This window comes from Suncus etruscus, chromosome 4, assembly GCF_024139225.1.
Source record: "Suncus etruscus isolate mSunEtr1 chromosome 4, mSunEtr1.pri.cur, whole genome shotgun sequence".
NCBI lineage: Eukaryota > Metazoa > Chordata > Mammalia > Eulipotyphla > Soricidae > Suncus > Suncus etruscus.
Window position 1 is genome coordinate 11,043,658 of NC_064851.1, and position 23,593 is coordinate 11,067,250.

The following is a 23,593-nucleotide window of genomic DNA, read 5'->3' on the forward strand; positions in this document are numbered from 1 at the left end:
TGGCCGGAGCCCTGTAGGAGTGATTCCTGAGCACAGAGCCATGAGTAAGCCCTCAGGCACTGCTGGGAGTGGCCCAAAAGCAAAAATATAGAATGAGTCAAGGGAATATTGTGGTATCTTGTGACATCACTCTAAGGCATTTTGGGGGGGCACACCCTCTGATACTTAGGAGTTACTCCTGGCTATGCGCTCAGAAATCGCTTTTGGCTTGGGGACACTGGAGGGATCAAACAGAGGTCCGTCCTAGGCTAGCACTGGCAAGACAGACACCTGACTGCTCCACGCCACCACTCAGGCCCCTCTAAGACAATTTTTTGAAAGTCTAAAAAAGCACTAATATTTTTTGGGGGGTGGTTTGGGCCACATCCAGTGGTTCTTGTGGGTTACTCCTGGCTCTGCGCTTAGAAATCACTCCTGGCTGGCTTGAGGAACCATATGGGATGTCGGGGATCAAACCCAGGTCTGTCCTGAGCCAGCCGAGTGCAAGGCAAAAGTCCTGCCACTGTGCTCTCTCTGGTCCCAAACCACTAATATTCTAATGGTACTCGTCATAGCAGTCAAAATATGAAACCCATTTCCATGCTTCTTTCCAAGAGATTTGATACAGAAGCTGTGGTTGGACTGGAGGGGTAGTCCAGAGGTGAAGACACTTACTTGCCTTGCAAGATAGCAGACCCTGGTTTAATCCCCAGAGCCAGAGTCAGCTCTTTAGAGCACTACCAGGCATCTCTCTTGAGCACAGAGACAGGAGTAAGCCCTGAGCACAGGTAGGTGTGGCCCAAATAAACTCAAGAGTCTATTTGGAAGAGAAAGAAAGATGTCACTTACTCCTTGTGACAACAAGGACTGAAGTTAACTGATTCAGTTGAGCAGAAGTAAGGCTGAAAATGAAAAAAGCGAGAACTGGATTATTTCATTTAAGTACCCAAAGCAAACACAGTGGCCAGAGTCAGCCACAAAAAAGCCAGAGTGGAGAGCCGAGTGGACTTCCGCCACTGGGCAGGATTGTCAGCCATGGGCCAAGTAAAATAATGTGACCAGCAGGAAAAATCTGGGTGTGAAAGTCAGGGTGGCTCTAGGCAACACATGTGATTTTCTGCTCTAGCATGGTCACCTTTGCAGGGTGACTGGAGGGTCCAAGGAGGTCCTTGTGATTTTACAGTCTTAGCACCCTAGGTTCAGGGAGTTGATACTGTCAACTCCTGAGCAGTGTCTCAAAAGGAAACATCCCGTGGGTAACTCTTGAGAATCCATGAACCAAGTCTATCAGCCATAAGAAAAGAGGAAGGGCTGGAGTGTTGGTGTGAACTGTCAATAGTCCTCAAACTACGGCCCACGGGCCACATATTGTATTTATTCCCATTTTGTTTCTTCACTTCTAAATAAAATATATGCAGTGTGCATAGAAATTTGTTCATAATTTTTGTTTTTACTATAATCTGGCCCTCCAACAGTCTGAAGGACAGTGAACTGGCCCCCTGTTTAAAAAGTTTGAGGACCCCTGTTGGTAGGGTGTTTGCCTTGCACATGCTAATCTAGGATGGACCGCAGTTCAATCCCCCAGAGTCTCATATAGTCCCCCAAACCAGGAGCTATTTCTGAGCACAGAGCCAGGAGTAACCTCTGAGCGTCACTGAGTGTGGCCCCAAAATAAAACAAAACATAAAAGAGAAAATCATGCAATTTGTAGGTATGTGAATGGATCTGGAGAGAGTCAGGTTCATGAACTCATCCAGAGGGAGAGGAAGAGATGCTGGGATATAAGGAAATAGAGTGGACCAATGACAAATGCCCAACGGCAGCAGAGCTGGAGAATGGGTCTACAGTACTCATTTGAGCCTGGTGTGGAATGGGGTGGGATTAGGCTAAGGTGGGGGACACTCAGGTGGTCTAATGTTGGGACACTGTAAGCACAAACCTGATCATTAATGGCATTGTATAAATTGAGGTGTCTAAATTAAAAAAAAAAAAAGAAAGAAAATAAAAGGAAGGAGCTGGAGAGATAGCATGGAAGTAAGGCGTTTGCCTTGCATGCAGAAGGATGGTGGTTTGAATCCCGGCACCCCATATGGTTCCCCGAGCCTGCCCTGAGCGCTGCTGGTGTGACCCAAAAACAAAAACAAAAAACCGAAAAGGAATATATTAGCTAGAAGTTACATGGATGAGACCTGGGGATTGAATCTCAAGCAATCTTCACCAGCTCAAGGACTCCACAGGTCACTACTGTTGCAGAGGAAATGATTGGTTCAAAATGGAGTCGCTTGTGCTAAGCCCACCAGAGCTCAATAAGCTAATGAGGAGTGATCTAGTCACCATAGATTTTCTTTTACTTTTTTGTTTCTTTAGTTTTATGGGCCACACCTGGCAGTGATCAGGGGTTCCTCCTGGCTCTGCACTCAGGAATCACTCCTGGTGGTGTTTGGGGCATACCATTTGTGGTGCCAGGATCAGTCCTGAGTCTACCACATGGAAGGCCATGCCCACTGTGCTATCACTCTTGCTTCTCTTGTCCTATTTCAGCCTTAAAAAAAAACAAACAACCAAAACCCAACCCTTACATTTGGCATAGCTTTTCCAAACTCTTTCTGCTTGCTAGCTGAGATGCTGCTGGATTCATGAATTGTTTAATAAGACTAAGTAGATCCTGAAAGTGAACTGGGTGGCTGGAATTTTGCTCCTGAGTATCACGATGAAAAATCCATTTGCAGAGAAATAAGACCTCATCTAATCAAGCCAGCTATTTTGGATGGGAAGATGTGCCAAAAAAGAAGGATGTACAGTGGAACATGTTTAATTGAGGTTCACATTTAGATATGCTAAATATTAATGGTTCTGTGGTCGAATTAAACATTAAGGTGTGCTTCAGGTCATGAGCACCTCCCAGAAGTGGACTGAGGAGGTAGGGCCAGAATAAAAAATTTTTTCCTCTAAAGAATCAAAGGGAGAGCAAGAGGAGATTATCAACTCAAAGTCAGCAGAGAATTAAGGGGGTTTATACGGGATGCCAGTGATTAATCCATCGTCGGCTGTGTGCATGACAAATACTCTTTTCGTTGTGCTATCGCTCAGCCCCACCCCTCATTTATTTTGTTTTTTGGTCCAGTCTAATACATTAAAATATATTCAAACACTAATTTTTCTCGTCTTCTCTTTCATCAACACCTTTCTTTCCAAGCTCTATTTCACCCAAATATTTCCATAAAGAGCAAAACTTTTCTACAACATCCTGCCCGAGGCACATTCTAAGGCTTCCTAGCTCTCCAGCAGTCATCGGAGGCATCCGAGTCCATTTGCTTGAGTGTGTGTGTGTGTGTGTGTGTGTGTGTGTGTGTGTGTGTGTGTGTGTGTGTGTGTGACTCATTGCATCTGCAAATAACTCATTCAGAAGAGTCACTGGATCCCATGGAAACAGGCCTTGGGCCTTTGTTCCAGAAACAGTTTCCTAGTCACGGAATGACAGTGTTTGAGTGCCCCATACAACCCCCTTTGGCCCAGCGGTCAGAACCCCCACACCTTCACTCACAGGATGCCAACCCTTAGCACCATGTAGTTATAGAAGTCTGACTTTGTAAAATAAAAACCCTCAGGTGTGATTATCCTACATGCCCTGTTTCTAACCCCTTAGGTGGATGGGTCTGAAGAACCAGGATAGTGGTGAAGAAATACTACCAAGTCAATCAGGAAAGGATGAACATGGCGCCCATGGTCTTTGCCTCATGCTCTCTCTGCCTCAGCCAACAGCCAGAATTCCTTTCCTGATTCAAACCAATTTCCAATCCCAGGACGGGGAAGGTCAAGTAATCCAGGTGGGCTCTTCCATACCAAAGAAAGAGGTTTAGGGAAGGAGGAAGTTGGAGGAACACCTTTGTATTGGATCGTTAGCTAGTCTCAATTTACCTGGCTTCTCACATTTGTGTGGTTTAGAGGTGCCTTCGTGAGCTCACCTGGGTGGGTATTGCTTTCCTTGTAGGGGGTGCAGAACAATATTCTTTTGCATAGGTCTCCCCCCTATGACTTGTCTTGAGGTACCTGGGCTGCTTGCACCTTCAGGCGACTGTGAGCCGAGCAGCTAACAACATCTACACGCCAGGCTTTGTTTACAGGCAGCTTTCAGCTCCACTGGGTGGATGAGCCAAGTCAGAAGCCAACACTATCTTTTGGTTCTGTTGTATTTTGTTTTGTTTTGGGGCCACACCAGTAGGACATGGGGGCTACTCTGAGTGGGGTTCCTGAGAAGAGAGCACTTCATGCAGAGTCTGGAATAGAACCCCAGGCTCTTGCATGCAAAGCATGTGCTCCAGCCCTTAGTGACAGCTCCTGGCCCTACATTCACTCTTGCTTAAGTCCTGGAGAGCCGTGTAGAGTCTGGTCCAGCCCCACCTTGTTCTCTGAATATGGAAACACCCCTTGCTCTACTGCATGAAGTTTGCTTTTTCTTACTTTCCTTTTTTGGGGGTGGGAGGAGAGGGCATATTATTTGCTCAGAAATCTCAGGTGTTGCTTGGAGGAACCTTGGAGGAATCAAACCTGGGGAGGCAGCATGTGTAAAATCACCCCACATGTTGTATCTCCAATCCCAGGGAAATGAATCTGAATCAGGGTCACACATAAAATAGTCCAAACCAGGCTGAAAGTGAAACACTTAAGGTCTGTCCATCTTCTACCTGGTATGTCCACCCCACTGCCTGCCAGGACTGCCATTTTTATTGAGTACAGAGACAACCCCCTGGAGGGACAATAAGGACATAGTAAGGGCAGATAGCTCAGGCTATTCTGAGCCTGTCCCGTCCAGGTTTATATTTAAAACAAACTTTGCCTTGGGTGAAACCAATTTGTAAACAAGCAGATTTAAAGAAACCAGGGGTGATCTTCGTTGTGGGCAAAATAAAGTATAATCTAGCAAGCATGCAAAGCAAATGCCTTACCTGCTGTGCTAGCTCTCTCTGGGCCCCCAGGGTTTGCTTTTCCTGTCTGCTCCACACCTTATCTCATGAAATGAGATATGAGAAATGATGGAAGTGATTGTGCTAAAGAACATTGATAGGCACAGGTGAGCAATTACCTCCGAAACTTAAGAGACAGGTACTCTGAGGACCCCCACCACCCAGAGGAGGAGACTTAGACAGGGACCCTCTGATTTGTGGTTTCTTCACCCATAGTTCCCTAAGCTGCTTGGGAGACACTTCTGTTCCCTCCCCTGGCTCTCAGCTGGGCTCCCAGGGCTGGCCTCCAGGAACATGTCCTACATTGTTCTCTGCCAGGCAGTCTCCTGAGGCTGGGCCGCCTTCCCGTTTCTGTCACTGCATCAGGCTGTTCCCAGCTGCTGCAGCAGAGAATCAGCCTTCCCAGGGCACAAGGTCTGTGCCCAGCATGGATGGAAGCCAACAGCCTACAGAAACTCCAGAACTTCCATCTCAGGAAGGGAAACCGAGGCTCGTTTGAACCTCTGGAAGCTGCATGGAGAGGACCTTGAGGTCTGAGTTGACTGGTTACAGCCAAGTCGGGAGGAAGGAGGAGATGCTCTGAGCTTCCGGGTCATCTGATGTACCCCAGTACCCCCAGATAGAAATCTTGGCACAGGGCAAACTTTGCAGTACCACCTGCACCCCCAGCCACAGCTGTACCTGTACAAGTTCTGGGAGCAGCTTGGGAAATGATGTTGTTTGGGACTGACAGAGCTTTAGGGAGGAAGAAGGGGAGTGTTTTCCTAGCCTGGTGCAAAGAGGGAGCCAGGCTGACCCCAAATGGGAGCCTTAGGTCCACACCTAAGGAGGGCGAAATTAGCCTTGGGGACCGAGGGTGGTCCCAGGGCTCACAATGCTGCTTTGCTAGCCTTGTGTGAAGAGTTGAAATTCTGAGGCTTCTGCCTATGAGGCAGCTGCTTGCTGTGTGCATTACAGCAGTGGTTCTCGCCGTCCTGTGGCCACATGCTTCAAGGAGGAGGACACCTCCCTCCCTCAGTGCTTGAGCCTCGGGAGTGAAATGCATCACAGCTAGAGGTACACACTTGTGTCTGTGTGAGGGAGATAGAGATAGAGAGAGCATGAGGGAGCCAGCAACTGTGAGAGAGAAAGAGAGAGAGAGAGAGAGAGAGAGAGAGAGAAAGAGAGAGAGAGAGAGAGAGAGAGAGAGAGAGAAAGAAAGAAGTGTAGACAGCCCCTTCTCAGAGGCAGGGAGTGAAAAACAAAACAATACAAAAACAAAACCCCAAATGACACAAAAGTTCTCCCCTCTCTCCCAGTGAGGCCTGTAGTCAAAATTTTCATTTGCTCCTTTGCTTTTCAAATCACACCTGCCTGGTTTCTACAGTGGAAGACCCCGGCTTCACAGTTAGTCAAAAAGACCGTTTCATGCATCTTGGGCAGGGAAAAAACCCACATGGAAAAGATGTTTTCCTCTGGGCCGGGGCTTCAAGAGACTTTTGGAAATTCCCCAAAGGGCTTTATGATGCATAATGTACCCCCTCAAACGCACACAAGCCCACACACACGCCCCCCCCCCCCACACACACACAGATGAAGTCTCTTCAGGCTGGCTACAGACCAAGCTAAACTAGCCAGTCCTGGAAAAAGCCAAAGTGCAGGGTCCTGGGTGTGTGTGTGTGGGTGGGTGGGGGGTGTCCCACCTGGAGGGCCCCAGAAGAGGCAGAGCTGGGGCCAGAGGCTGGAGTTCGCATCCCTCCTCCCTCCCCCAAAGGACCACTCAACAAACTTTCCGGTGAGGGAGAGGGCCCTGCCAGCAGCCAAATTTAAATTCCAATTTTCGCTTTGCGACTTGGATGGAAATCTGTTGAGGCCTAGCAACCAGGAGATGATGTCATTTATTGAAGAGTGTTTGGAAGCTTCTGCGCTCCCTGATAAATAAGCCATGATCCTGCCTCTTGGGTCTGGGAGGGCTGATTTTCTAGGGAGAGCAAATGCCCCTGGAAAGCCTTCAAGACTTTTCCAGGCATCAGAGCCAAAAGCACAAATCCTTGTCTCTTTTTTACAGACACTTGAGCTCCTTGAACAGGAAAATAACGTGCTCTGGGGCTACTCAGAAGCCCTGCAGTATGATGACTTTTGTTCTTTCTAGAAAAGCAGGAAGAGCAGGAGAGACAGAGCAGGCGAGAAGGGGTCTGCCACTGCCCTGGTTTGATCTACAGCATTGACCCTGACTATATTGTGTATTGTGATTTCTAAAACTGCATACGGTCCCCCAAGCACTGCCGGGAGTGATCCCTGAGCACAGAGCCAGGAGTAAGCCCGAGTATTACCAGATGTGGTTATTCCTCCAATGCAAAGTTTTTTGGCGGGGGGGGGGGGGGGAGGTTGGGTCACACTCGGTGACTCTCAGGGGTTACTCCTGAGCTCAGAAATCGTACCTGGCGGGCACGGGGGACATATGGGATGCTGGAAATTGAACTGGGGTCTGATCTGTGTTGGCACCATGCAAGGCAAACACCCTACCACTGTGCTATTGCTTCAGCCCAACAACCTTTTTTTTTTGAAGGTAACACCTGGCTATGCTCAGAGCTCATTCTTGGCTATGCATTTAGGCTTCACTCCTGGCATGGGGCTCAAGGGACCATATGTGGAGCCAAGACTAGAATTTGGGCAGGCTGTGTCCAAGGCAAGTGTCTTACATGCTGTCTTCCATCTAGCCAATTACTCCCTTTTCCACTCCCAGTGATATCCTTATCTTTGCCTGTCCTTGTGTCCCAGGTCCTCACTTTCTTTTTTTGGAGGTTGGGGGTTTGGCCACACCAGGTGATGCTTCTGACTCGGGGGACCATATGGGACGCCAGGGGGGATCGAACCTTGGTCCATCCTAGGTTAGCACAAGCAAAGCAAATACCCTACTGCTTGTGCCACTGCTCTGGCCCCATGATCCTTGCCTTTTTTTGGGGGGGGGGAATCACAGCCCGCAGCGCTCAGGGGTTCCTCCTGGCTCTACGCTCAGAAATCGCTCCTATCAGGCTCAGGGGACCATATGGGATGCCGGGATTCAAACCACCATTCTTCTGCATGCAAGGCAAATACCCTACCTCCATGCTATCTCTCTGGCCCCTATTTTTTTTGTTTTGGGGCCACACCAGTGATGCTAACCCTAACCCTATCCCTAATTTTGAACAATCATTAACTTCCCTTCTATTAGATAAAACCTAGAAATTTATAGGAGTTGAATATGGAATGGGGCTGTTGCTAGCAGCTGGCAAAGGGAAACTGAGGCTTCATCTTTCCTCACAATCCCCTTATTCCCCGACTATACCCCCCCAAGAAGGATGGATACCCATATGATCCCTGGTCCCCATGACTGCCCTCCAACAATATGGAGGCCAATCTTAGGAATTATGATTCTGTTGGCCCCAGAATGCTGAGGGCATTACAAGTAAACCTTGCTAAGAGCACAAGTAAACCTTGTGCTCAGAGCAGTGATGGGCCACGGAGAAGTTTCCTTCTGGTCTACAAAATAATAATAATAATATTTAATAATATAAAAGCAGTTACCCCCCATTTCTCCATTGCAAATGTGGAGGCAGAGAAAATTTCAAACACCTTGAAGGGCCAGAGACAGAATCCTGGAAGTAAGGCCCTTATAGCAGCATGTGGCTGACGCCAGTCAATGCCCAAACCACATTAAATCTCCTGGCCAGGAGTAGCCCCAAAACCTGAAAAAATAATGCCTTGTCCAAATCCTACAGCTCAATATTGATCAAGTTAAACCCAGCAGAGTCTCATTCAAAGAACTGGTGGAGGTGGGAGTGAGGAGGTCTCCCTCCAACTTGGCATGATGTGAAATTTCAGTAGATTTAAACTGGCCATGAGCCCATGTCATCCACAGGCATAGTTGCTGGCTTTGCTGTCTTAGAAAAGTGAGGATGGAGGTCGGAGTGGTGCCATAAGCGGTAAGGCTTCTGCCTTGCCCGCGCTAGCCTAGGACAGACCACGATTTGATCCTCAGGTGTCCCGTGTGGTCCCCCAAGCCAGGAGCGATTTCTGAGCACATAGCCAGGAGTAACTCCTGAACAGAAAGGCACATCCCAGTCCTCACTTGGAGAACGATTGCTAGATGTAAAGTTTTGCAAAAACTCTTTTGGCCACACCTGACAATACTCAGGGCTCTGCACTCAGGAATCACTCTGGAGGGTTGGAGAGCATATGGGGTACTAGGGACTAAACCTGGGGTGCCCTACCTGCTGTGCTGTGGCTCCAGCCTGGAAAATTAGCAATATTCTTTCTTTACTTTTGGTTTGGTTTTGAGCCATGCCTAGGGGGTATTCAAGTGCTACCCCTAGCTCTATGCTCTGGGGGATCATGTGGTGCTAGGATCAAACCCAGACCTGTATGCAAAGCTCACACTAAGTCTATTTGAGTGGATCCTGCCTCTCATCAGTCCTATTTTTTTGTGGGGAGACAGGGGCGTTGCTGGGAATCAAATCCAGGGCCTCACATATGCAGGCCAAATGTACTGCTGAACCACTCCCCTAGCCAAGATTGTTTTTTCTTCTTAAATACTTTGGAAACTCTAGAGTCGGCAGACAAAAAAACAAACTCCATCCCCAGACTATATTGCAAGTAAGTTCAAGTGGAATCTCAGATACTAAACCCCAGGAATATTCAAAATTAAGGCCTCCAGTCTTCAGAGATGACTTGCTGGGTTCCTTGGCCATCTGTCTGTCTGTCTGTCTGTCTGTCTGTCTGTGGATAACCACAGATCGGGGTTAGTTAACTGGTAAACTATCCAGCCAAGGCCCAGGGAGTGAATAACTAATTATTGGCTGCTAAAGGCTTAGGCTACAGTTTTCTCCTTTGTTTTGTGTTTGTTTCAAGCCTTTACATATGCAAAAAAGAAAAACCATTCTTAGTTTGCAAGTCCGACAAGAACAGTTTGGCCTGCCAGGCTGGCAACTAAGAACTTTAAAGATGGAAATAACCACAATTGGCTTTTTTTCCTTTTTTTTTTTCTTCAAATCATGAAATGAAAAGCAAGGCAGAAAGAACAATTTAAAGAAGTCAAAGGCAAAAAGAAAACACGGGCTTTTCATTTTAGTGTGTGTGTGTGTGTGTGTGTGTGTGTGTGTGTGTGTGTTAAAGTTCACAGTCACCCGGGCCCTTTCGCTTAGACCATCCCCTCCTCTGGGCCTCACTTTTCTCCTGCCCAAAAGAACATTTGCTCCCTTGGTAACTGGCTGCTTCCTCCCCACATCCCCAACTCTGGTAAAAAAAACCCTACATATCTGGAACAATCTGGCAGTATCTCTGAACAGCAAGTGTTTGCTTTTTTGTTTCTGTTCTAAGCCTCTGTTAAAATGGGTCACCTAAAAAATGGACCTTGAGGCCCTTGGGATTTTGTGTTGAGTGAAGTGTATTTCTTTCCTCCCTAGCTCTTCTTCTTCTTCCCTCCCTCCCTCCTTCCCTCCCTCCTTCCCTCCCTCCTTCCCTCCCTCCCTTCCTTCCTTCCTTCCTTCCTTCCTTCCTTCCTTCCTTCCTTCCTTCCTTCCTTCCTTCCTTCCTTCCTTCCTTCCTTCCTTCCTCCCTCCCTCCCTCCTTCCCTTCCTCCCACCTCCCTCCCTCTCTTCCTCCTCCCTCCCTCTCTCCTCCCTCCCTCCCTCCTTCCCTCCCTTCCTCCCTCTCCCCTCCCTCCCTCCCTCCCTCCCTCCCTCCCTCCCTCCCTCCCTCCCTCCCTCCCTTCCTTCCTTCCTTCCTTCCTTCCTTCCTTCCTTCCTTCCTTCCTTCCTTCCTTCCTTCCTTCCTTCCTTCCTTCCTTCCTTCCTTCCTTCCTTCCTTCCTTCCTTCCTTCCTCCCTCCCTCCCTTCCTCCCTCCTTCCCTTTCAAGTGCCCTACTCAGGGCTGGAGAGAGAGCACAGCGGTGTTTGCCTTGGAAGCAGCCAATGCAGGACCTAAGGTGGTTGGTTAGGGTCTCGTCGTCCCATATGGTCCCCCGTGCCTGCCAGGAGCTATTTCTGAGTAGATAGCCAGGAGTACAGTCGGGTGTGGCCCTCCTCAAGTGCCCTGCTCATTATATTATATCTCTGGCCTTATTTCATGTTTTTAGGGTCTGGCAAGCAGTGTTCTGGGGACCAATCACCAATCAGGGGTCATTCCCCACAGCACTCAGTCTGTCTGTACAGACCTCAAAGTTCTGTGCTCTGGAGCAGTTACAAAGAGCAACTGATTCAGTTCCGGTGGTCTGAGGGAAGCAGGTGAGGCTACTGAGATGGAACCTACACCACCTGCAAGCAAAACATTTGCTCTGCTTTCGAAGCCTCTTCAGTGGTCCCAGAAACTTGACCTTTAACCTTGCCTACCCTGTCCTGCATTTCTTTTTTTTTTTTTTTTTTGGGCCACACCCTGTGACGCTCAGGGGTTACTCCTGGCTATGCGCTCAGAAGTTGCTCCTGGCTTCTTAGGGGACCATATGGGACGCCGGGGGATCGAACCATGGTCCGTCCTAGGCTAGCGCAGGCAAGGCAGGCACCTTACCTCCAGCGCCACCGCCCGGCCCCAGCATTTCTTTCCTTTCTGTTTGTTTGTTTTTGGGTCACACCCTGCAGCACTCAGGTGTTACTCCTGGCTCCATGCTCAGAAATCACTCCTGGCAGGCTCGGGGGACCATATGGGATGCCGGGATTCGAACCAATGACCTTCTGCATGAAAGGCAAACCCCTTACCTCCATGCTATCTTTCTGACCCCTTCTTACCTTTCTGAACCTTGAAAACCTATGGAAATTGCTTAACAAATGCCAGAATATGATTTTCTTTCCGGAGTTTTTGGGTCATCTCCCAGGAACTTGGGCAGACTCCTCACTGTGTATGGATCATTCATGGCCGTGCTGGGGAACCACAAATGGTGCTGAGGCTCTCAGACATGTGCAAGGAAGGCGCTTGCTTCCCCCATACTATCCTCTCCACTGCATAAAATGATTTAAAAAAATATATAGTAGAGCAGAAAGGTGGATTCTCCAGCCAATGAAATAGAATGGGTGTGAAAGTAATTGTTTTTGAAAAGGCCAATCCCGGTTCCATTCTGGCATCAAATAAGATCCCTTGAGCACCACAAGGAGTGACTTGAATACAGAGCCATGGTAAGCCCTGATTAATGGCTGGTGGGACCCCCCAGGTAAAAATAAAGACTTAAAATTAAGAAAGGTGAGAGTGATGGAGTTATCAGGAGTCATTATATAGTCTTTGATTATCTTAGTTTATTTTATTTATTTTTTGGTTTTGGGGCTACACCCCTTGGCACTCAGGGGTTACTCCTTGCTCTGTGCTCAGAGATCATTCCTGGAAGGATTGGGGGACCATATGGGATGCCAGGGATCGAACCCAGGTCCATCCCATGTCAGCGGCGGCGTGCAAGGCAAACACCCTACTGCTGTGCTATCACTCCAGCTGGCGATTATTTTTTTTCAGGTGGAGAAACGCATTTTCATTTACACTGAAGTTCAGTAGACAAGAGTCTTCCAGAACCCAAGAGAGAATAAGAAGAATACATATGTAAGAAGTGTTGTGGTCCCCACCCACCCACCCACCCTCTAGTTATCAGTAAAGAGGTTCAGGTCACAGTTTTAAAATGGATCCTGGAATCAATAGGTCAATTTTCCTTATCATTTCAGGAACATCTGGAACCATCTCGACTCTTGAATTCTTGGTATTTTTATACTAAAGCTCCTTAAACCTTTAAGACAGGGGTCTCAAACTCAATTTACCTGGGGGCCGCAGGAGGCAAAGTTGGGGTGAGGCAGGGTCGCATAAGAGATTTCACAAAAAAAAGTCCTCAAACGTCATTATTAACAGTTTTAATTATTTCTTCTGAACATGAATAGAACATTGAGTGAAGATCATGAACAGTTCTTCTGAACATGGCATCTTTTGCCTATTCCTTGCTGCCAGAGACTTGACAGCGCTTCTTCTCACAAATCTGAACCACATTTGGCTTTAGAGAGGAAGCAGTAGAGAGCCTCAGTATGGCTTGAAGAGGATCATCATTAAGTCTAGACCTGTACTTTGACTTATTGAAGTTCAATGTGTAGAATAACTTTTCACACAAATATGTGCTCCCAAAAAGGCATATGGTGCGCTTGAACATTTGGGAAAGCTCAGGGAAGCTACGGGGCAATTCTCTCAAAAATTGCCCATGCATGTCTGCTTTTCCACTAATCTCCCTGAACTTGGCTTTGAGATCAGAGTTGCATTGCAGGTCAATGAGCTCCATTTGAAGCACAGGAGGGGCATCTTGCACATCAAAGGAAAAGGAGTCCACAAAAATTTGGAAAGTGGCTCTGTGCTTTTTGAAGTCTGCAAATCTGTAATCAAATTCTTTCTCTAGCTTAAAAATAGCATCAACATATTTCTCACCACTGAATGGTATGCCTGCATCCACAAGTTCCTTGCATGCTGGGAAATGGCAAAGGTTTGTCTGAGAGAGCTGAGATTTCCATAACATAAGTTTTGTGGAGAATGCTCTCACGTTGTCATAGGCAGCACTGATAAGCTGCCCCGGGCCTTGGAACATCTTGTTTAGTACATTCAGCTTATGTGTGATGTCAACAAGAAAAGCTAAGTCTATGAGCCATTTGTGATCACTCAACTCAGAAACAGCATTCCCATCCTTGTCCATGAAGGCTTTCACTTCTCTCAACTCAAAAAATCTTTTCAGGACATTTCCCCTGCTAAATCAATGTACCTCAGTGAAATAGAGCACATCTCCATATTCTGACTCCATTTCCTCTAAAAAAGCATGGAACCTCCTGTGCTTTAAGCCCCTGGATCTGATTCGGGGCTGGTGAGGTGGCGCTGGAGGTTAAGGTGTCTGCCTTGCAAGCACTAGCCAAGGAAGGACAGCGGTTCGATCCCTCGGCATCCCATATGGTCCCCCCAAGCCAGGGGCAATTTCTGAGCGCTTAGCCAGGAGTAACCCCTGAGCATCAAATGGGTGTGGCCCAATCCCCCCCCCCCCCAAAAAAAAAAGATGAGCCTCCTGCTTATCAGAGCATCGGTAAATCCTTAAGCTTGAAATACAGCTGCATTTTCTCTGTGCTGGTGGTGGAGGAATGCTTGGATGGGCTCCCCCTAAAACTACATCCCAAAGTGGGAAAGGATTCATTGGCTGACTGAGGTGAAGTTAGTAGAAAGTCATAAACCCCTTACATCAAATCTAAGAGAGAGTAGGGGTACAGATGCAACTGCCCTGAGTTCCCTGTTCCTTCCCACCAAATTGTGAACACTTTCCCAAACTGGTTCCAACTGGTCAAAAAGGTGGGTTCACCCCAGCCCTGCTGTCTTTTATGTTTTTGGGGTATAAACAGGCACTCCAGATGCCAGCAAGGACTTTGAGAGCATGTCTGGGACCCCAGAGGAGGGACTTGCAGTTCTGGGAGGTTCTGGGAGTGACCTGTAGAGATGGGGAGAACTGAATTGCAGGTGGGACTGCATGAGGACCCCCCAGAGCCATCCCTTGGGCCCTCCCCAGCCCTTCCAGCACTGTCCTTTTCCTCAGGAGTGGTACTGCCCCTCTTCTGGGCTCCCTCTTCTGGGCTCAAGCTGTGTTGACAAGTACCAAGTATGTCACCAACCAGACACCGGGGGTCCGAGGACCTGAGAGACCCACAGGGCCAGAGCTCATGGCTCTTCTGGGCTGGGTGAAGAGTCATCATGCCCATAGTCTCTGGCCATATTAGTGCCTAAATATCTTTCATTCTACTTTTAGGGGGCTCTCCCAAGCAGTGCTCAAGATCCATGGGCTGATCCCAGGGAAATTTGACCAACCAGGATGGCAGCTCAATCTTTGGATGTGAGAATAAGGGGCTGATGGAGTTTGTGATGCCAGGGACCTTCAAGGTCACCCATTTGGTGCCTGGGTCCTCCCCAGGGCCACACTCTATATTATCTGAGGGGGTCTCTAGGCTCACATCTGGCAATAGCAGCAGCGAGGATGCTATGTAGTGGTGGGGTTTACTGTAGGTCCCAGCTCGCTGACCATTGGGCCATCTTTCTATCCCTCTCAGCTTGTGAGTATAAACCAGTTAAACACGCTCTTCTCCAGAGTGAGCATGAGCAGATGAAAGTAAGTGAAGCAAAAATTACGGTAATAGAAGGGCCCCAAGAGAAGGCATTCTAGGAGCTGAACAGTGACAGGGTCATAAATCCTATGTACCCCAGAGGAAGCAGAAAAAGGACTTGGCCCTGCACTTTCTCCTGAGCAGGTGGACCCCCAAGGCTTTTTCCTTGAACAATGTTTGCTGAACTACACCACTTCCTGGAATGTGGCTCAGGGACAGGTGACACTGGAGGGCTGTCAGTCTTATGACCACTGCCTGGACGTAGAGTTTGTGTGTCTCATGACGCTGAGTCCCCCTTGCCCCACTCTTGAGTTTCAGAATTTTTGGTATGCATGGGGGTGTGTGGCTTCTAACCCGGACCATAGACATCCACCATTGACTTTTATTTATTTATTTATTTTGTTTTGGGGGCCACACCCAGTGGCATTCAGGGGGACCATATGAGATGCCAGGGATGGAACCTGGGTCAGCCACATGCAAGGCAAACACCTTCCCCACTGTGCTATCACTCAGGCCCTCACCATAGACATTTCTTTTGCAGTTTTTATGTTTGAGCAACACTCAGCTTGTGCTGTGCTCAGTGTTTCTGGCTGGTTCTGCACTCCTGGCAGGGCTGGTGGGAGGGGGGGTTTGATGTTGGGGGGCGGTCTCTGAATTGTTGGGGATATAACCATGAAAAGCAAGATCCTTTATCCATCCCCTCTGTGATATTTGGATTCAGAATACTTCCTTTTCTCCTGTCTCCCAAGTTTCTCCTCCCTGAGAGATGTGCTCTGTCTCCAAGCTACTTCTGACGGCATCAATGAAAGCAAGCTGTAGGGTGTGTGTGTGTGTGTGGGGGGGTTACTGAGGGAAGCTTCTGGAAAGTCAAGCCATCCTAGAGTGTGGTGAGGACTGTCTGAACCAGTGTCCCGGAAACCACAGCGCCTGTCCCCCCACGAGGCGTCCTGGTTAGGCTCCAGGCGGATTCTCCGGCCAATTGGCACGGAAGCACAATGCACGGTTTTTAGTTTCTGGAAGATTCACAAACCAGACAACTCCAGCTCCCCAGCTGCCATCCCCAAGCATTGCCCAACCCTTAGGCTTAGCCCAGCACAAGTCCCTTATCCTAGGATCACTACTGTGCTCAGTGCTTCTTTTCATGATGGCACAGAATATGAGAGCCAGCTGCCCACCAAGGCCCAGGGTGCCCTATGTACCATTACCGTTCTTTGTTTTGTTTTTGTTTTTGAGTCACACCCTGGTTTCCCTCAGGGGTTACTCCTGGCTCTGCACTCAGAAATCACCCCTGGCAGGCTCAGGAGACCATATGGGATGTTGGGAATCGAACCGTCCTGTGTTGGTCACATGCAAGGCAAACACCCTACCGCTGTGCTATTTCTTTGGCTCCACCATTACCAATGGCCTGTCGCCCATTGAGCTTCCCTCCACATCCTGCTGCCCACTCCCCATTGTAATAGTCTGTCCCCTGTTCCAGGCCATCCCTCTCCATCCTCCTGCCCCAGGGCCTTTGCAGCAGAGGACTTAGAAGTTTCCCCAGAAGCTTTTTTCCCTCGCCCCACTTTAGGCCTGCCATGAAGGGTGTCAGAGGTCTCAGGACCCCTGAATCTGTCTTGTCGTGTCTCTACCCCCACCCAACTTTCCTCCTGTTCCTACTTCCCACTCAGTCAAGCCGCTGAACCACTGCCCGGATGCAAAGAGGACAACCCAGAGCCTTCCATCAAGTCAACCAACAGGCACGTGCGGGAAGGGGCAGTTGGACACAGCTGATGGGGCCAGGTAGGGCAGAGTCCCCACTGTCCATCCCTGCACAGAGTTGCCCCCTGAGGACCGTGGAGGGGAGGGCGTGCATTTAACAATCCCCACTCTGGCATGCCTGCAGAATTCTCACAGGGATCACCCCAGACCTGTCACCTCCAGCCTCTTGTAACTAAATGCCAGCTACAGGGAAACCTGAGGGGGAACCCTATGAGAGGGACAGACAGACCTTCAGCACAAAGGCGGCCCTTGCACGACTCTCTGAGACACAGAGGGATGGATGAATTGTTTGCATGCCAGCCAGGGCAGAAAAGGCAGCAGGCCAGAGAATCAGGACCACAGATGCCAGGGTTCCAGGAGTCACTGTAGAATTCTGAATGACACTCCAGGGAAGTCTGTGGGCCTCTTTCTTCATCTTAAACACGGCCTGCCCAGTCTAGTAAGACCTAGCAGGGCTGGAGACCAGCTACTCTCTAGTCTCTAGTAGCCCAAAGCAGTGCACTTGCTGGTTCTGGAGGTGATGATACCAGATGTAGGCAGATTCAGGGCCTCCCCACACCTCCTGCCCGCCCCCCCCCCCCCAAGCACTCACCAGCCTTGGCCAAGGGGTTCCAGACAGATTCAGCAGCAGCTCCCGGAGCTGGGGGAAACTTGGGGAGGCGGAGCAGGGCTCCAGGCCCACCCTCCTCTGTCCCCTGCCCCACCTCCTCTCTCTCTCTCTCTCTCTCTCTCTCTCTCTCTCTCTCTCTCTCTCTCTCTCTCTCTCTCTCTCTCTCTCTCTCTCTCTCTCTCTCTCTCTCTCTCTCTCTCTCTCTCTCTCTCTCTCTCTCTCTCTCTCTCTCTGTCTCTCTCTCTCTCTCTCTCTCTCTCTCTCTCTCTCTCTCTCTCTCTCTCTCTCTCTCTCTCTCTCTCTCTCTCTCTCTCTCTCTCTCTCTCTCTCTCTCTCTCTCTCCTCTCTCTCTCTCTCTCTCTCTCTCTCTCTCTCTCTCTCTCTCTCTCTCTCTCTCTCTCTCTCTCTCTCTCTCTCTCTCTCTCTCTCTCTCTCTCTCTCTCTCTCTCTCTCTCTCTCTCTCTCTCTCTCTCTCTCTCTCTCTCTCTCTCCTCCCTTGGCTCTCTTGCGCTGCAGACAATCCGGGGGCTGGAAGCCCAGAGGCTCTCCACCCACTCTTCCTGAAGGCCTGCACAGTCGCCCCGCCTCCCCACCAGCACCCCCTTTTCCCCCCTGCGCCCCTCCGGGCCTGCCCCCTGCGCTGGCCCTCAAGCCGGGGCTGCCAGCTCTGCTCTGACTCTCTTTGTCTGCCAAGGATCCTGACTTCCTTCCACTGGGCCCCTTAGAAGCGCTGTGTATTTGCCAGGGGGGGGGGGCTCCGTGGAGAAGAGGGGGCATGCACCAAACCCAGGCAGCCTGCTGACACCCCTGCACCCCCACCAGCCACACCTCCTCCTTCCTGCAAAGTCTCTAGGGAGGGTAAACTTTGCAGAATCAGGTCGCCGTTAGGTTTGAAGGGCTCCTTGGCTTTCTCAGTCACTCCAGCCCCTCCAAATGTGGGGAGGCCAGATTTGGAGTCTCTGATCTCTTAGACTGGAGGAAAGGAGACGGATCAACCCCTCTGGGGCCCTCTTCTGACCCCTCTCACCTCTCTGGCAGGTACAGCCTGCAGGAGGACAGACCCCTAACAGGGGTTTGACACTTTTGACAGTTTCCCAGAGTTCTACAAATGTAGGCCAGTGTTCATCCAACCAAGTTCTGAAACCCACTGAAAACTAAAAGGGTTCCATTGCCCAGCCCAGCAGGGCAAGCAGCCTATGGGCCTGGAGGACATATTAAATCAAGCTCCCCAGGGCCAGAGAGATAGCACAGTGGTAGGGCTTTGCCTTGCACCTGGTTTACCCAGGAGGAACTGGAATTCAATCTCTGGCATCCCATATGGTCCCTTGAGCCTGCCAGGAGCAATTTCTGAGCGCAGAGCTAGGAGTAACCCCTGAGCATTGCTGGGTGAGGCTCCCAAACAAACAAATACAAGTACCCTTACTATGACTTCTTTCCTTTTTCAAAGTCTAATTTGTTTATCTGTGTTTTGGATTATACCTGGTTGTGCTCAGGATTTACTCCTGGCTCTGAGACTCAGGAATGACTCATGGTGTCACTCGGGAAGCCAAATGGGAATCTGAGGGTGGAACCCAGGTTGGCTGTTTGCAAGGCAAATATACTATCTTTCCAATCCTTTAAGGCTGTTTTTTTTTTTTTTTTTTTTTTTGTTTTGTTTTGTTTTGTTTTGTTTTGGATCACACCCGGCAGCGCTCAGGAGTTACTTCTGACTCTATGCTCAGAAATCACTCCTGGCAAGCTCAGGGGATGCCGGGATTCCAACCACCATCTTTCTACATGCAAGGCAAACAGACTACTTCATGCTATCTCTCCAGCCCCCTCAAGGCTGTATTTTTAATGAATAAAATTGAGAACTATACAAGAAGAGTAACCACTTATTAAGGGTAACCAGATATAATTACTGTGTATAAGCAAAGATGGAATATACAAAAGTGAATAGTTCAGAACGATTTTATTTTCGGTGCCTGCCATTAATTTGGTTATATATGTATATATGTCATATATACATATATATATATTTAGTTTTGCGACCACACATTGTGGCTTTCAGGGGTTACTCCTGGCAGGCTCAGGAGGGCAATATGGGATGCTGTAGATCAAACCCGGGTCTGTCCTAAGTCAGCCATGTGCAAAGCAAACTCCTTACTGCTGCGTTATCACTCTGGCTCCTATTATAATTTATTTTGTTTGTTTATTTGCACTCAGAGATTGACTCCTGTCTCTGTGCTTAGGGACTACTTTTGCCGGAGTTCAGGGGGATCTTATGTGGTGCTGGGGATTGAGCTGGGATCAACATGCAAGCGACCTCTATCTTACCTACTGTATTATCGCTCCAGTCTCTGGTTATATGTTATTTAAAATATCCTTCAGTATGATTGCATTTTGTTCAAAGAAAAATGCTAATAGTCAAGCAGCTTACAAATACATGATAACAAATGGAGTTCCAGGGGCCGGCGAGGTGGCACTAGAGGTAAGGTGTCTGCCTTGCAAGCACTAGCCAAGGAAGGACCGAGGTTTGATCCCCCGGCATCCCATATGGTTCCCCCAAGCCAGGGGCAATTTCTGAGTGCTTAGCCAGGAGTAACCCCTGAGCAGCAAATGGGTGTGTCTCCCCCCCAAAAAAAAGACAAGTGGAGTTCTAAAATATTTTACTTCCAGGAGTTAGGACATAGCAAGTAAGACTTGTAAGCACTTGGGGGCCAGGGTGATAGCACAGTGGTAGGATGTTTGTCTTGCATACACCCAATCTGGGAAGGACCCCAGTTTGATCCCTGGCATCCCATATAAGTCTCCTGAGTCTGCCAGGAGTGATTTCTGAGTGCAGAGCCAGGAGTAACTCCTGAGCGCTGCCGGGTGTGGCTCAAAAACAAACAAACAAACAAACAAACAAACAAAAAGATGATTTGTAGGGGCCGGAGAGATAGCATGGAGGTAAGGCATTTGCTTTGTGTGCAGAAGGTCGGTGGTTCGAATCTTGGCATCCCATATGGTCCCCTGAGCCTGCCGGGAGCAGTTTCTGAGTCTAGAGCCAGGAGTGACCCCTGTGCACTGCCGGGTATAACCCAACCCCCCCCCCCAAAAAAAAGATGATTTGTAAGCACATGTTAGATTACTAGCCCTACCCTAATCAATATTCATACTTCACCCGAGAGTGTGGCCTAGTGATGGGATTATTGGATTATTCCCTACTTGGTATTCTGCTTGCAAGCACAAAGATAGCTATTTTGAGATGGAGTCATTTAAAATAATATATGTCAGACAATATGCATTGATTTGTTTGAGATTTGGGGCCATTCTTAGAGGTGCTCAGGACTTACTTCTGGCTCTGCGCTCAGGCATCACTCCTGGTGGTGCACTAGGGAACTTATGGGAACCCAGGTCTGCCATGCGCAAACCATGTACCTTTCCCACTGCTTTGGCAACAATATACATGTACATTGAGATCATGTAGGCCTCTATATAATAAGACTCACACATTTAGATAGTATAGGGGTTAAGGCAAATGCCAGGTATGTGGAACCCTGGCACCAATGGCCCTCAAAGGCCCAGGAGAACTACAGGGTAGGTATGGGAAGTCCTTGAACTCCACACACTCCAGCATATCACATATCACATCCTCTGGCTCTTGCTTTAAGCTTTTGCTTAACCACTGGTTGAGAATCACAGTGAAGGTACCCTGAGCAAGGGGTGCCAGCTGCTAACCAGTGAACGAGTGACTGCTGGCAATGGAATCCCAATGGGAACTAAGTGAGTGGGTCTGTCTGCCAGGAGATTCCAGAGTTTACAGGCCTGTGTTGTAGAGGGGGTCCCAGGAAGGAGACTCAGGGCGACTACAGAGGCTGTGAAGTCTGGAAGCAGAGCCTAGAACCACAGTGTGGGCTGAAGTGTAAAGGAAGAGGGCAAGCTGGGCTAGAGGGCCAGTGTCACTGCGGGGCCAACAAAAGTGACTGGAATTTTGCTTTTGGAATCTTCAGAGACAAGCCAGGACATCAGGCAGACATGTTCTGAAAAGGAGACTTTGGGCGGGAGTGAAGATAAGTTGGAGGTCGTGTGGTCACGGTGGGCAGAACAGGCTGGGGACCTTCATCTGAGCAAGAAAGGAGCTACGAATAAGATGGAAGGATTCAGGAGGGGCTGTCCTGGGCAGGATGCCTGAAGTCAGGGCAAGAGGGGCCGCTCAGGAACTATAGAAATAAGCAGAGCTCCAAGTCAGGAGAATTAAGCAGAGCCAATGGGTCTCTCTTTTATTTTTTTTAAATTAATTTACGTATTGTTGGTTTTGGGGCCACACCCAGCTGTGCTCAGGGGTTAGGCCTGTCTCTGAGGTCAGAAATCGCTCCTGGCTCAGGGGACCATATGGGATGCTGGGATTCAAACTCACGTCTGTCCTGGGTTGACCGTGTGCAAGGCAAATGCCCTATTGCTGTGCTATCTCTCCAGCCCTCCAAGGGGTCTTTTGAAATGAGACATGTCAATGGTGGGACAACTGCTTCTGGGCAGCGGGGATCTTTGTGGAAGGGGAGTCAGACACCTACCCTGGCTTCATGCTGCAGCCTTGGAAGCTGTCCAGTCGCAGGTCAGACTCTAAATTCTAACACTACATGTTCCTTGGCGATACCTGATTTAAGTTCAGATTTCATAGCATTGGTTGCAGACACAGATTTCTAAGCCCAAGTGACTCCATCCAGATGTTGGGTTATTCCTTCCAATAACCTAGTTAAATGACTTGTCTTAAAGTTTGTATGCCAGATTGACTTACAATAAATGGAATGGGAAATGCCAACCTTCTTTGCCTTTATCTACCAGTCTGTGTACCGGAGCTTGTCCATAGATGGAGAAATGTCAAAGACCCCTCATCTCCATCCTGTCTGGATTCTAACTTCTGCCTTCTGCTCTGTGGACCACTGGGCAGGGAAGATGTAAGAGGGCTGAAAAATATACCTGCCAGTTGTTAGGTGCCAGGCTTATATGCTACTGACTTGGAGTCAAATCCCAGCAATTCATGGTCCCCTAAGCATCCTTGGTGTAGACCTGGAGGTATCCCCTGGACAGCATTGAATCCTCAGGCTCTTGCACTGAACTGTTGGACTGACTGGTGGAGACTCACTGTTGGGTGAGCACTGTTTGGGAGCATCCTACCAAATAACAAAATCCCCTCATTTTGGGGCAGGGGGAGTGGGATTTGAACCCAGGGCCTCATACATGTAAAACTTTCACTCTACCCTTGAGTTATATTCCAAGCCCTGGAACCTCTCGTTTTTGTTTTTGTTTTCACAGATACCTGGTGAAGAAAATATAGGAAGCCCGAACTGAACAAACTCAGGTGTAATTTCTACAAGAGCATATTAAACCAGAAACAGGAGTTTTTCAAATGGTGCAAGGTATGTTTATAACAGACCCAGAATGTTGCTTGTGTTAATCCAGGCTTGAAATAATTGTTGATCTGTATGAACCCGGTCATGAGTATTTCTCAGATATTCAGTTGCTGGCTATGCTTTCTTGGCATTCCACATGAAAGGTTTTGCATCATGGTTCTTTCTTTCCCAGGATAAAAGGCAGCGCAGAGAAAAATAGAGCCAAGGTATAGAAATCCAAGAACAGAGAGATGTACAAAGTCATGTATAGATAGACAACATGCAAAATGTGATTGGAATTCTTGTATGTGTATGCATGGACATGTGTGTGTTGGTGTGCGTTTGTGTATGTGTGTGTTTGGGTCATAATTGGTAGTGCTCAGAGCTTACATTTATCTCTGTGCTCAGGGATCAACCGTTGTAGGGTTTGGGGGACACAATGGGGATGATAGGAGTCAAACCAGGGTTGGCCACATGCAAAGCAAATGCCTTAGGCCTGCAAGATGTCTTTGGTCTGAGATGGAAGATTTAGAGCTAGAGGTTTTTATTTTTTTGTTTTGTTTTGTTTTGTTTTGGTTTTGGTTTTTGGGCCACACCCAGTAACGCTCAGGGGTTACTCCTGGCTATGCACTCAGAAGTTGCTCCTGGCTTGGGGGACCATATGGGACACCGGGGATCGAACCGCGGTCCGTCCAAGGCTAGCACAGGCAAGGCAGGCACCTTACCTTTAGCGCCACCGCCCGGCCCTGAGCTAGAGGTTTTTAGTAGGTCACGGGCAGGGCAGGAGTGGGTGAGGGGCACAGACCACTCGGTCAAGGTCACATCTTC

General features: G+C 48.7%; 1 protein-coding gene across 1 annotated transcript in view; it reads right to left on the reverse strand.

Moving 5' to 3' along the window:
- TSPAN11 (tetraspanin 11) overlaps window positions 1–17,533 on the reverse strand; it is a 55,514-nt gene extending 37,981 nt beyond the window's left edge. The window contains exon 1 of the mRNA XM_049772113.1: window positions 17,394–17,533. The gene's annotated coding sequence lies outside the window, so the exon portion shown is untranslated. The remainder of the gene's footprint in view (window positions 1–17,393) is intronic.
- Between the last annotated feature and the right edge of the window lie 6,060 nt (window positions 17,534–23,593).